Here is a 13,750-nt window from a genome sequence, read left to right on the forward strand (position 1 = left end):
AGAGAAGGAATAAGAGTTAAGGGAAAGAGTGTTCTACTGCTAGCAGGGGTCTGATAAATTGAGGCAGTGGTTGTTGACAGGAAACAGCTTTGCAAAGCTGTAATGCTAAACATGCACTGTATATGGAGGGTCCAGCAACATCAGGGACTGGAGCAGAAACCACTGGCTGTAAGAATTGCATTGCACAACCGCCATTGCCCTTGCAAACAACTCATTTGCTTTTTAAAGTACAAACAACAAATTCTAATTCTCAATTAAATTGAGTAGGGACTACCTTTCAGCTAGAGACAAATTAGGAAAAAAAGCTGAATGAGCTCTGCTATGAGACATTGATTCAAAATAAGCTAATCATAACTGGGGAAGAGAATACAGTAGATAAGCGTTTGACCTATAATTTAGAATGACAGTTAACCATAGCTTCTGTGCGCTCTGACTGAGAATCTGTCTTCAAGTAGAGTACAGTACACCTGCAGAGCTAAGGTTGAGATAAGGCCTAGAAGGCAATGATGCCGGTCCATAGATTAGAGCAATCCTGCAGGCTTTAAGAATGCATCTAGCCTTTCGAAATTAGATTAGCAAAAATATGACTATAGAACATAACCTAACTAACCATGTGTGGCACACACACACTTTACCAAAGAACTAGAGAGCAAAAGTCATTTGGGAGATGATGAAGGAAGAGATAAGATGATAAAAGAAAGCAGAGAGGAAAATATCATTAGAGATGACTATTAGGCATACCACTTTTCTCAACTAAAATCTTAATTAGGCTAAATGTATTTTTTGCAACCTGCTGCTGTCAGTGTGTGGTGCATGCACACCACTATGTCCTCTATCATATTGATACTGTACTATGTCCTCTATCATATTGATACTGTACTACATTTAAACTCAGTTTTTCACAATTCCTGACATTTAATCCTAGTAAAGATGCCCTGTCTTAGGTCAGTTAGGATCACCACTTTATTTTGAGAATGTGAAATGTCAGAATAATAGTAGAGAGAATGATTTATTTCAGTTTTTATTTCTTTCATCACATTCCCAGTGGGTCAGAAGTTTACATACACTCGATTAGTATTTGGTATCATTGCCTTAAATTGTTTAACTTGGGTCAAACGTTTCGGGTAGCCTTCCACAAGCTTCCAACAATAAGTTGGGTGAATTTTGGCCAATTCCTCCTGACAGAGCTGGTGTAACTGAGTCAGGTTTGTAGGCCTCCTTGCTTGCACACGCTTTTTCAGTTCTGCCCACAAATGTTCTATAGGATTGAGGTCAGGGCTTTGTGATGGAAACTCCAATACCTTGACTTTGTTGTCCTTAAGCCATTTTGCCACAACTTTGGAAGTATGCTTGGGGTCATTGTCCATTTGGAAGACCCATTTGCGACCAAGCTTTATCATCCTGACTGATGTCTTGAGATGTTGCTTCAATATATCCACATAATTTTCCTTCCTCATGATGCCATCTATTTTGTGAAGTGCACCAGTCCCTCCTGCAGCAAAGCACCCACACAGCATGATGCTGCCACCCCTGTGCTTCACGGTTGGGATGGTGTTCATCGGCTTGCAAGCATCCCCCTTTTTCCTCCAAACATAACGATGGTCATTATGGGCAAACAGTTCTATTTTTGTTTTATCAGAACAGAGGCCATTTCTCCAAAAAGTACGATCTTTGTCCCAATGTGCATTTGCAAACCGCAGTCTGGCTTTTTTTATGGCGGTTTTCGAGTAGTGGCTTCTTCCTTGCTGAGCGGCCTTTCAGGTTGTCGATATAGGACTCGTTTTACTGAGGATATAGATTATTTTGTACCGGTTTCCTCCAGCATCTTCACAAGGTCCTTTGCTGTTGTTCTGGGATTGATTTGCACTTTTCGCACCAAAGTAAGTTCATCTCTAGGAGACAGAATGCGTCTCCTTCCTGAGCGGTATGACGGCTGCATGGTCCCATGGTGTTTATACTTGCGTACTATTGTTTGTACAGATGAACGTGGTACCTTCAGGCGTTTGGAAATTGCTCCCAAGATGAACCAGATTTGTGAAAGTCTACAAAAAAAATTCTGAGGTCTTGGCTGATTTTATTTTGATTTTCCCATGATGTCAAGAAAAGAGGCACTGAGTTTGAAGGTAGGCCTTGAAATACATCCACAGGTACACCTCCAATTGACTCAAATTATGTCAATTAGCCGATCAGAAGCTTCTAAAGCCATGACATCATTTTCTAGAATTTTCCAAGCTGTTTAAAGGCACAGTCAACTTAGTGTATGTAAACTTCTGACCCACTGGAATTGTGATACAGTGAATTAGAAGTGAAATAATCTGTCTGTAAACAATTGTTGGAAAAAGTACTTGTGTCATGCACAAAGTAGATGTCCTAACCGACTTTCCAAAACTATAGTTTGTTAACAAGACATTTGTGGAGTGGTTGAAAAACGAGTTTTAATGACTCCAACCTAAGTGTATGTAAACTTCCGACTTCAACTGTATGCCCTCTATCATATTGATACTGTAAATATCAGTGTTTCCCCTATATGCATTTAAAAGTGGTGCACCGCCGCTGCGAAATAGTGGCCGCCACCGAAAAAAACTACAAAAAACATTTTAAAATACTTTTCGGTTGGGTAAAACGTTTTCAGTGTAAACGTAAACGACTAAAACCAAATATAAAGTAGGTAGAAAATATAATGAAGCAATATATTTTCTTTGAGAACTAACAAATCACCAAAATAAAAACTAAACAGTCAGGGAGAATCAAACATTCCCAAAATGTCATGGCATGGGCCAGGGTTTCGTTAGCCGGTAATTGCCGGCTTTTGTCTGTAAATTTTTTTTGAAAACCCGATAAATAGAATTGTCTGAGAGAAGAAAAGAAAAAAATCACATTGCGAAATAATGCTTTTTAGCCTATTCATTGGAAATACCAGTTGATCATGCTTATCCGTCAATGGGTTAATTTGCGTAATTTCATGGAATTAAATTGTCTCGTGTGTATATTCTTTATTTATCTCTCACACACACACACAGATACAGAGCCTTTTAGCGGAAAATCTGTCAGACAGCAGTTTTATAAGCCCAATCATTGCGCAACAATTCTAAATGCAATCGTGTGTTAAATAATTTTTTGGGCCCACCATTAAAAATAGCTAATATTTTTAATTCTCAACTTGTAACTGAAGCACGCTACCCATTCACCATTCAAATGCATAGGTAACGGAAGGCAGGCTTCATCAGCGTGTCACACCCCTTTGCAATGAGCTGGAGGCGATATGCATTTTGAAATCTACTTCATTGTTTAAAACCTGAATGTTTTACTACATATTATGAGGCATGTTTTACCTTGCTTCAAAGAAAACTAAGCAAAATCCTACCATATCCGTGAAGGCAATTATTTTATACAGACTTCTATATGCCATTGAAACCAGTAGCCTATTTCTCTCATGTTCTATTGGTTTTCAACTTTCTTTCATTGTCCGGTAGCCAAATGAACATTCACGCATAGCCTACTGCCTTGTGCGCATTGCTGTGCTAATAATGTTAAGAAATAATAGTTTATCAACATTTTAAGATAAACATTCTGATCTGTTGTATCAGACTCATTGCTTTTTAACGTTATTTTTTATTTCGCCTAGGCCTATTGGTTGTAGGAATTTGGGATCTATCGTCCCATAACTGTCCCAGAGTCAGTTTGGAATAGGCTATTTCTTTCTCGACAAGCTGACCAATAGAATAGATACACTTTTCTACTATGGGGGATAGTAGATCGACATAGGTGGCGAGTCTATAAGGCTCGGGGGGGGAGCTTTCCCAAAGTAAATTGAATTAAATTGCCAAAATGATATAGCCCAATTATCCAACTCCTGTCTATACAGACATAAATAAAATAATTCAAAATAGGCTGCTAAAGCATGATTTGGCCACAGAGGATCATTAGCTTCCCCTAGCCTTAAAAACAATTTGTTCTGGATTGTTTGAATCATATTGCCTACAGTTGGAAGGTATGGTAACGTGCGCAATTTGGTCAGTGCATGCTGGAAATACCAAATAGATGATTGCTGAGTTGTAGAGAAGCTCAGCCAGGCATATCGCAATATTTCCAAATTCAACCACGGGAAAACAGTTTGGAAAGCAGATGGCTATTGCTGTAAAGAGAAGACAAATAAAATACTAAATCGGTCTTTTAGGTATCAAAATTCTCAACTTAATTGAGCGAACAACAGTAGGCCTATAGCCTATCTTATTGGCACCAGTGGAAAGCATCGACCATATACCCGGTGAGTGCACACTGCGCATATTCACCCTTTATCATTGTTGGGTTAGTGCCACTTAAAAGTTTGATTTTGGACAATAATTCCCTCCTCCAGATTAGATGGACATCATATTCTATTTGTCTCCCCTTCTCGTATGCTTATTAAAAATGGACAACGTCGTTTTTATTGATTGTCAGTGTCAGCAGAGTAGGCTACCCTGTAATTTGCCGTATTAAAAAAAATACTGCTAATGTCTCCATTCATATAAAGTGTAGTAGAATTGTATGAAATGTGTTTTTCCCATGCAAAGAAAGAAGGTATCTGATATAGCCTATAGCCCCCTACACTATATGCACTCAGCCATGCATTGAACTGTCTTTTTTTGCTTACAGTGATTGAGTTATATTATTAACCTAAATTATAACTATCCAATCTACTCATCATATTACGAATAGTAGGCTCTTACATAAGTCTGCAAATGCGATGATGCATGGAATGCTTTATTATAAACGGTGCATTTGTATTTGCTTCCCCAAACGTGAAACTCACGCTCCGCCTATGCTAGGCTAGTGATTTTGCTGTTCGTTACTCATCTTGTTGGCTGAGGAAAAGTAAATGTGGACAGTTATCCTAACATCTTCAAAGTGTGCGGTAAGGATCCAGGTCACTGCATCCTCGACTTGCATGTTCTGTTAAGATGAATTACCATAATCTAAATGTGATTTCTGTCATTCTGACCACCGTGGGTGGACGCCCTAATCAGGTTATGCACCCAATGCATATGGGTCCGGTACATTTCTCAAATGTTCAGTAAATTAAAATGCTGCTGGTCAAATGTCCGGCTCCACACTTTCCTAACGGAAACCTTGGCATGGGGCCCCGATTTATATTGTTATAATATTTGAGTCACTCAGATAGCGTAAGAACAAGGCATAAGCATTGGCAAAATGTGTATAATTGCAGGAAATTAGCTTTAAAACTACAACAAAAGATCTCTGCACCCCCCTAACTTTCCCACTGCTGCTGAAAATGGCGTTGTGTGGGCGAACGGTTTGCTGATGTCAACGTTGTGAACAGAGTGTCCCATGATGGCGGTGGGGTTATGGTATGGGCAGGCATAAGCTACGGACAACGAACACAATTGCATTTTATCGATAGCAATTTCAATGCACAGAGACACCGTGACGAGATCCTGAGGCCCATTGTCGTGCCATTCATCCGCCGCCATCACCTCATGTTTCAGCATGATAATGCACTGCCCCATATCGCAAGGATCTGTACACAATTCCTAGAAGGTGAAAATGTCTCTAATTCTTCCATGGCCTGCATACACACCAGACATGTCACCCATTGAGCATGTTTGGGATTTTCTGGATCAACGTGTACGACCGCGTGTTCCAGTTCCCGCCAATATCCAGCAACTTCGCACAGCCATTGAAGAGGAGTGGGACAACATTCCACAGGCCACAATCAACAGCCTGATTGAGAAGGAGCTGTGGAGCAAAGTACACAAAGATCCTTGATGAAAACCTGCTCCAGAGAGCTCAGGACCTCAGACTGGGGTGAAGGTTCACCTTCCAATAGGACAACTACCTTAAGCACACAGCCAAGACAACGCAGGAGTGGCTTCGGGACAAGTCTCTGAATGTTCTTGAGTGGCCCAGCCAGAGCCCAGACTTTAACCTGATCGAACATATCTGGAGAAACCAGAAAATATCTGTGCAGCGACGCACCCCATCCAACCTGACAGAGCTTGAGAGGATCTGCAGAGAAGAATGGGAGAAAATCCCCAAATAAAGGTGTGCCAAGCTTGTAGCGTCATACCCAAGAAGACGCGAGGCTGTAATTGCTGCCAAAGGTGCTTCAACAAAGTACTGAGTACAGGGTCTGAATACTTATGTAAATGTGATATTTCCTTCATTACTTTTTTATATACATTTGTAAAAATGTCTAAAACCTGTTTTTGCTTTGTCATTATGGGGTACTGTGTGTAGATTGATGCGGGGGGGAAAACAACTGAATCCATTATAGAATAAGGCTGTTACGTAAAAAAATGTGGAAAAAGTAAAGGGGTCTGAATACTTTCCGAATGCCCTGTATCTATCCCCAGTAGGGCTGTTGTGGTGACCTTATTACCGCCACACCGCAGTCATGACATCAGTAAAATTCCACGGTCACGGTAATCTCCTTTTATGCACTCTGGACATGCTTTGGTAGTACCCAACTTGCTAAATACCATCAGGTTCTAATGGCCTGGTACTCAGGGCTCTATTGTCCCGCTAACCACTGACATCGATGCAAATGCAACCGAAAATCCAGTAGGTCTATCATACTTTTAAAACTCACCTCACTGTGATGATCAATTTGAAGAAAGTTCAACAGCAGGTTGAAACTATGTAAAACATGGTTGTTGATGTTGTTTCAAAACCTAACACAACAAAATGGACAGCGTTTTCTAAGGTGATGATTAATTCAAAGCATTTAAGACATTACATGTAGAACACCTAGATTTATATTAGAGCGTATGCTTATGAGCCCAATCCCGAAAAATATATATATTGTGCCGTTATACAACACATAGCCTACCGCATATTATGCATGGCAGAAAAACATCAAACTAAACTGATTTGGTCCATAATTGGGCTAGCCTACACTCCAAAATTAAACAAATTCGAGTGATTGCCTTTTGAGTGTGGACTGTATTATTATGCATACTGGATGGACTGGTTACCTTATGTTAGGCTCCAAAATGTATAGCCATGAGTCTGGGAGAGAACGTATAGCCCTAGGCAATGCTGTTGGTTCATTGATTATGCAGGGTGGCTAACAGTTAGCCTACAATTAGTGAATCTGTATTTGATTTTGGAATAGCCTAGTAATAAGGACTTGTTTGTTTTCATAATTAATTGAGTGACACTACCTTCAGCTATACAGAATATCTCACCACCATGCATTCCCATCTCCTCCTCTCTCTCCTTTATTCCTTTCTTAAGCACACCGACGGGCTGTCAACAGTTTAGTGAAATATGTTTCGTTGCGAAAACATGTTACTATTGATATTCCCGAACATACACTACGTAACTCAGTAAAATCTTAGAAATTGTTGTGTTTATATTTTGGTTCAGTATAGCTTTGAAACTGCAATTTCTCTAAGCCCCATGGCAAAATGTGTAGAATTACAGGAAATTAATGTTAAAACTGCAATTTCTCTCTAAGCCCAGATCTGACAACTTTGAATAATTTTTATGAGTACCACTTCATCGCGGTGGCGTCATCCCATGGCCCCGGACTGCTATTATTTTTTTGTTTTACCTGTATCTGCCATTTCCTGAAACCTAGAGTTCTTAAATTATATTAAACAATGTTAGCCAACACAGTGGTCAAGTGTTTGATCCTTAATGAAATTGAGGTGGTCTAAATTACACTTTCACATTTTTCTAGGTTACATTTGAAATGTAATGATTATTCTAATGAATTGGAGTCTATGTGGATAGTCTAGTGAAAATGTCAACTGGCTGCTTGTTAATAACTAATTTACTAGTTGCAATGTAGTAGTTTAGCCTACTGTATTTGGAATATGAAACAACTTAACTAGGCCTATATGAGCTTGTTTCAGATCTCCATCTCTGACCTCATCCATCAAGTTAGGTCTGATTACTAGGCTACCATTCATTCAATATGCCTTGTCATTGGTGAACTGACTAGGCTATTATCGCATCATTAGCAGCCTACTGTTGACATATGCCGATATCAAGAGGACAGATAAAGAACTGATGAATTAAACATAGGCCTATTCATCTTTAACAGTCCAACATACATTTTTGTTTAGGACGGTATTAAAGAACAGCTCTCTCTGCCATGTCTGTTTCCATCCACGCAGTGACGCACACTGAACTACCGCAACACCGCACAACTTGGATGGAAAATTACTGAGGATAATAGCGGACGATATTGCCACTCCTATTTGCCATATTTTTAATTTAAGCCTACTAGAATGTGTGCCTCCAGGCTTGGAGGGAAGCAAAACTCATTCCAATACATAAGAATAGTAAAGCCCCCTTTACTGGCTCAAATAGCCGACCAATCAGCCTGTTACCAACCCTTAGTAAACTATTGGGGAAAATGGTGTTTGACCAGATACAATGCTATTTTACAGTAAACAAATTGACAACAAACTTTCAGCATGCTTATAGAGAAGGACATTCAACAAGCACAACAATTACACAAATGACTGATGATTGGCTGAGAGAAATTGATGAAAAAAAGATTGTGGGGGCTGTTTTGTTAGACTTCAGTGCAGCTTTTGACATTATCGATCATAGTCTGCTGCTGGAAAAACATGTGTTATGGCTTTACTCCACCTGCTATATCGTGGATACAGAGTTACCTGTCTAACAGAACACAGAGGGTGTTCTTTAATGGAAGCCTCTCCAACATAATCCAGGTAGAATCAGGAATTTCCCAGGGCCGCTGTCTAGGCCCATTACTTTTTTCAATCTTTACTAATGACATGCCACTGGCTTTGAGTAATGCTAGAGTGTCTATGTGTGCGGATGACTCAACACTATACATGTCAGCTACTACAGCGACTAAAATGACTGCAACACTTAAGAGTTGCAGTTAGTTTCAGAGTGGGTGGCAAGGAATAAATTAGTCCTAAATATTTCTAAAACTAAAAGCATTGTATTTGGGACAAATCATTCACTAAACGCCAAACCTCAATTAAATCTTGTAATAAATAATGTGGAGATTAGTCACCTCAACTTGCTCAAACTGCTTGGAGTAACCCTGGATTGTAAACTGTCATGGTCAAAACATATTGATACAACAGTAGCTAGGATGGGGAGAAGTCTGTCCATAATAAAGCGCTGCTCTACCTTATTAACAGCACAATCAACAAGGCAGGTCCTACAGGCTCTAGTTTTATCGCACCTGGACTACTGTTCAGTCGTGTGGTCAGGTGTCACAAAGAAGGACTTTGGCTCAAAACAGGGCAGCACGGCTGGCCCTTGGATGTACACAGAGAGCAAACATTAATAATATAGCATGTCAATCTCTGCTGGCTCAAAGTGGAGGAGAGATTGACTTCATCACCGCTTGTGTTTGTGAGAGGTGTTGACATGTTGAAAGCACCGAGCTGTCTGTTTGAACGACTGGCACACAGCTCAGACACCCATGCATACCCCACAAGACATGCCACCAGAGGTCTCTTCAGAGTCCCCAAGTCCAGAACAGACTATGGGAGGCGCACAGTTCTACATAGAGCCATGACTACATGGAACTCTATTCCACATCAGGTAACTGATGCAAGCAGTAGAATCAGATTTTAAAAAACAGATAAAAATACACCTTATGGAACAGCAGGGACTGTGAAGCAACACAAACATAGGCACAGACACATGCATACACACACGATAACATACGCTCTATTCACACACGTAGATATGTGGTAGTGGAGTAGGGGCCTGAGGCCACACACTTAGTGTGCTGTGAAATCTGTTATGAATGTATTGTAATGTTTTTTTAAATGTATAACTGCCTTAATTTTGCTGGACCCCAGGAAGAGTAGCTGCTGCCTTGGCAGCAGCTAATGGGGATCCATAATAAATACAAATACATGTGATCAAAGCATGTGTTCTTGCTTAGTTGACTAAACGCTTTAGCTAACTACCTTTGTCATAATGACGGCTTAGCTAAGGAACTAACTACGAAATAATATACAGTACCAGTCAAAAGTTTGGACACACCTACTAATTACAGGGGTTTTCTTTATTTTTACTATTTTCTACATTGTAGAATAATAGTGAAGACATCAAAACTATGAAATAACAGATATGGAATCATGTAGTAACCAAAAAAGTGTTAAACAAATCAAAATATATTTTATATTTGAGATTCTTCAAAGTAGCCACCCTTTGCCTTGATGACAGCTTTGCACACTCTTGGCATTCTCTCAACCAGCTATATGAGCTAGTCACCTGGCATGCATTTAAATTAACAGGTGTGCCTTGTTAAAAGTTAATTTGTGGAATTGATTTCCTTCTTAATGCATTTGATCCAAATCAGTTGTGTTGTGACATGGTAGGGGTGGTATACAGAAGATAGCCCTATTTGGTAAAAGACCAAGTCCATATTACGGCAAGAAATGCTACAATAAGCAAAGACAAACAACAGTCATTACTTTAAAGACATGAAGGTCAGTCAATCTGGAAAATGTAAAGAATGTTGAAAGTTTCTTCAAGTGCAGTCACAAAAACCATTAAGCGCTATGATGAAACTGACTCTCATGAGGACCGCCACAGGAAAGGAAGACCCAGAGTTACCTCTGCTGCAGAGGATAAGGTCATTTGAGTTACCAGCCTCAGAAATTGAAGCACAAATAAATGCTTCACAGAGTTCACGTAACAGACATCTCAACATCAACTGTTCAGAGGAGACTGCGTGAATCAAGCCTTCATGGTTGAATTGCTGCAAAGAAACCACTACTAAAGGACACCAATAAGAAGAAGAGACTTGCTTGGGCCAAGAAACACAAGCAATGGACATTAGACCGGTGGAAATGTGTCCTTTGGTCTGATGAGTCCAAATTTTAGATTTTTGGTTCCAACCGCCGTGTCTTTGTGAGACGCAGAGTAGGTGAACGGATGATCTCTGCATGTGTAGTTCCCACTGTGAGGCATGGAGGAGGTGGTGTGATGATGTGGGAGTGCTTTGCTGGTGACACTGTTGGTGAATTATTTAGAATTCAAGGCACACTTTACCAGCATGGCTACCACAGCATTCTGCAGCGATACGCCATCCCATCTGATTTGGGCTTAGTGGGACTATCATTTGTTTTTCAACAGAACAATGACCGAACACACCTCCAGACTGTGTAAGGGCTATTTAACCAAGAAGGAGAGTGATGGGGTGCTGCATCAGATGACCTGGCTTCCACAATCACCCAACCTCAACCCACTTGAGATGGTTTGGGATGAGTTGGACCGCAGAGTGAAGGAAAAGCAGCCAACAAGTGCTCAGCATATGTGGGAACTCCTTCAAGACTGTTGGAAAAGCATTCCAGGTGAAGCTGCTTGAGAGAATGCCAAGAGTGTGCAAAGCTTTCATCAAGGCAAAGGGTGGCTACTTTGAAGAATCTCAAATATAAAATATATATTTTGGTTTGTTTAACACTTTTTGGGTTACTACATGATTCCATATGTGTTATTTCATAGTTTTGATGTCTTCACTACTATTCTACAATGTAGAAAATAGTAAAAATAAAGAAATACCCTGGAATGAGTACGCGTGTCCAAACTTTTGACTGGTACTGTATGTGCTTGACTAACATATACAATTCTGGAAAATGTATTTGGCAAACAGTTAGTTCTCCAATTTTCCCTACCCTTTTTTCTCACATATCAGTGGTATCAATGGACGAAGTGGAGAGCTATCATCCAGCTCACTGTAGGAAAATAGTCCTAAAGAAAACTCTGCTATTGTACTATGATTATGGGGGCGGGCCACAATGTGCCAACTAGAAGACTCTTTTTGCTTATTTTAGGGTAGTTTTTCATACCAGCATACTTTGACCTCAAATTGCGTGCATGGTACGCAAAATGTGTGCAGGTTGGCACGTCTGTCAGCCCCATGACAAAATGTGTAGACTTGCAGGAAACTAGCTTTAAAACTGTAAAATGTTCTCTCTGCACCACCCCTAACTTTGCTGCCACTGCTGAAAAAAAATCCTAGGGGGTAACACAGAGTATTGACAAACCTTTAGACTTTTTAGTCAGTGCTCTCAGGAGGAAATTAGGATATATTTGGCAGTGTGGTCCACATACACATAGGCTAGCTAGTAGATACTATACTCACTAGCAATTACTCAATATGTGCCAACACACTGAGTAACACTAGGAGTCCATGTAGTAAAAAAAAGTCATCTCGAATGTGTAAAATAAAACCTAATTTCCTGTGTTGTGCCTTGGCAACTTTTATGTAAATGACAATCTGTTTTAGCCCGTTTTGCAGTGGAAAAATAATTCCAAAACTGTCTTATAGGAACAGACTAACTTGAACCTCTGAATACAAGTTTCTGTGTAAGACAGTGTTGGGGGATGAAGAAAAGTTTTTTTTGTAGCCTATTTATTCATGAATGTCCTGTCAGATAATTGGAGCACTCATTGCCCAGGAAAGTGATAAAAACATAATCCATCATTAATTCGGCAGCCAGTCTTGCCCCGAAACACCACCGTTAGTCTAACTAGCTAGTTAGCTAGGTAATGTTACATATTCACCAAGGCAAGAGTACAAAGAAAATTGAGCCAGGCGTACCAACTTTTAGACTAGAGTTTTTTAACTGCCTTTGATGTAACACTTGCAACATAACTACGATCCTGAATCAATTCTTTAAAATACAGTAACAAGTCATTTGACTGCAACGTGGTCTCAGGCCAGGACAATTCGTATTATTATTCTGTAATTGGCTTACTACAGTTTTGAAACTGCCTTTGATGTAACACCTGCAACATAACTACGATCCTGAATCAATTCTTTAAAATACATGAACGAGTCATTTGGCTGCAACGTGGTCTCAGGCCAGGGCAATTCGTATTATTATTATGTAATTAGCTTACTAGTTAACGTTAACTAGTTATTCTCAGGGCTAGCTAACTGTCTAACGTTAGTCTACGGGACCTACAGTAGTCTCAGACTGAAGTCAAGACGCTGAGTTAGTAAAACAGACAACCAGCAACATACACATTGCAATATTGTAGAATATGTGAAACCACAAGAGGCTCAGAGAACGACAAAAATACCAACTAGTTAGCTACAGTAACTAGCTGACAATTAGCTAAATGTAGCTAGCTAACGTTGGCTGCTGGTTACACTGTGGTAACGTTATACACCAAGCCTTATCCCTGCGTTTTTATCTGAATCGGTGAGTTTAACGTTAAACAAGCACCAGATAAACTGAGACAGCCAGCTGAATATCTAGCAAGGTAGCTAACCTTAGCTACAATAAATACAAAAGCTGTCTGACTTGAATGTTTATCCTGTCTTAAGCTTTTAGTCGTTAGCTAATACAGGAAGCTACTAACGAACTTACTTAATATAGAAATCCATCCACCTGTCGTGTTTATTCTTAAATTTCCCTCCAGGAACATAGCTAGCTAGATAATTATTTTATTCAACCAAAACCCAGTCAATCGCACTGCGGTGGGAAAGGGTTGTAATTAGTCAGAGGCAAACCTGTTACTAACACGCCACTAGCTAGTAGCTAGTATCAGTCCTAACCAGGTTGTTCGGACTACTTCGGAGACATGAGCTTTCAATACGTAAGCTAGCTAGCTGCTGCTACTACTACTACTACTACTAGCTAAACAAGTTGATTTCATTGCTATCTGTAACGTTAGCTAGTAGTTTACTTACTTTCCTCTTCTCTCACATCCTTGCCATCTCACAAGTATTCTGCCAGCAGCACAAATTATGACGTCACGTTCGTATGGTAATGAGGAAACCCAAATA

The 13,750-nt window shown here is 39.9% G+C and overlaps 1 protein-coding gene across 1 annotated transcript in view; it reads right to left on the bottom strand.

Annotated features, from left to right (window-relative positions):
• Positions 1-13,701, bottom strand: part of LOC311144960 (uncharacterized protein) — a 63,494-nt gene extending 49,793 nt beyond the window's left edge. The window contains exon 1 of the mRNA XM_084181153.1: positions 13,655-13,701. The gene's annotated coding sequence lies outside the window, so the exon portion shown is untranslated. The remainder of the gene's footprint in view (positions 1-13,654) is intronic.
• Positions 13,702-13,750: the final 49 nt, after the last annotated feature.

This window comes from Coregonus lavaretus (genome assembly GCF_964263955.1).
Source record: "Coregonus lavaretus genome assembly, chromosome: 17".
Classification (NCBI taxonomy): domain Eukaryota; kingdom Metazoa; phylum Chordata; class Actinopteri; order Salmoniformes; family Salmonidae; genus Coregonus; species Coregonus lavaretus.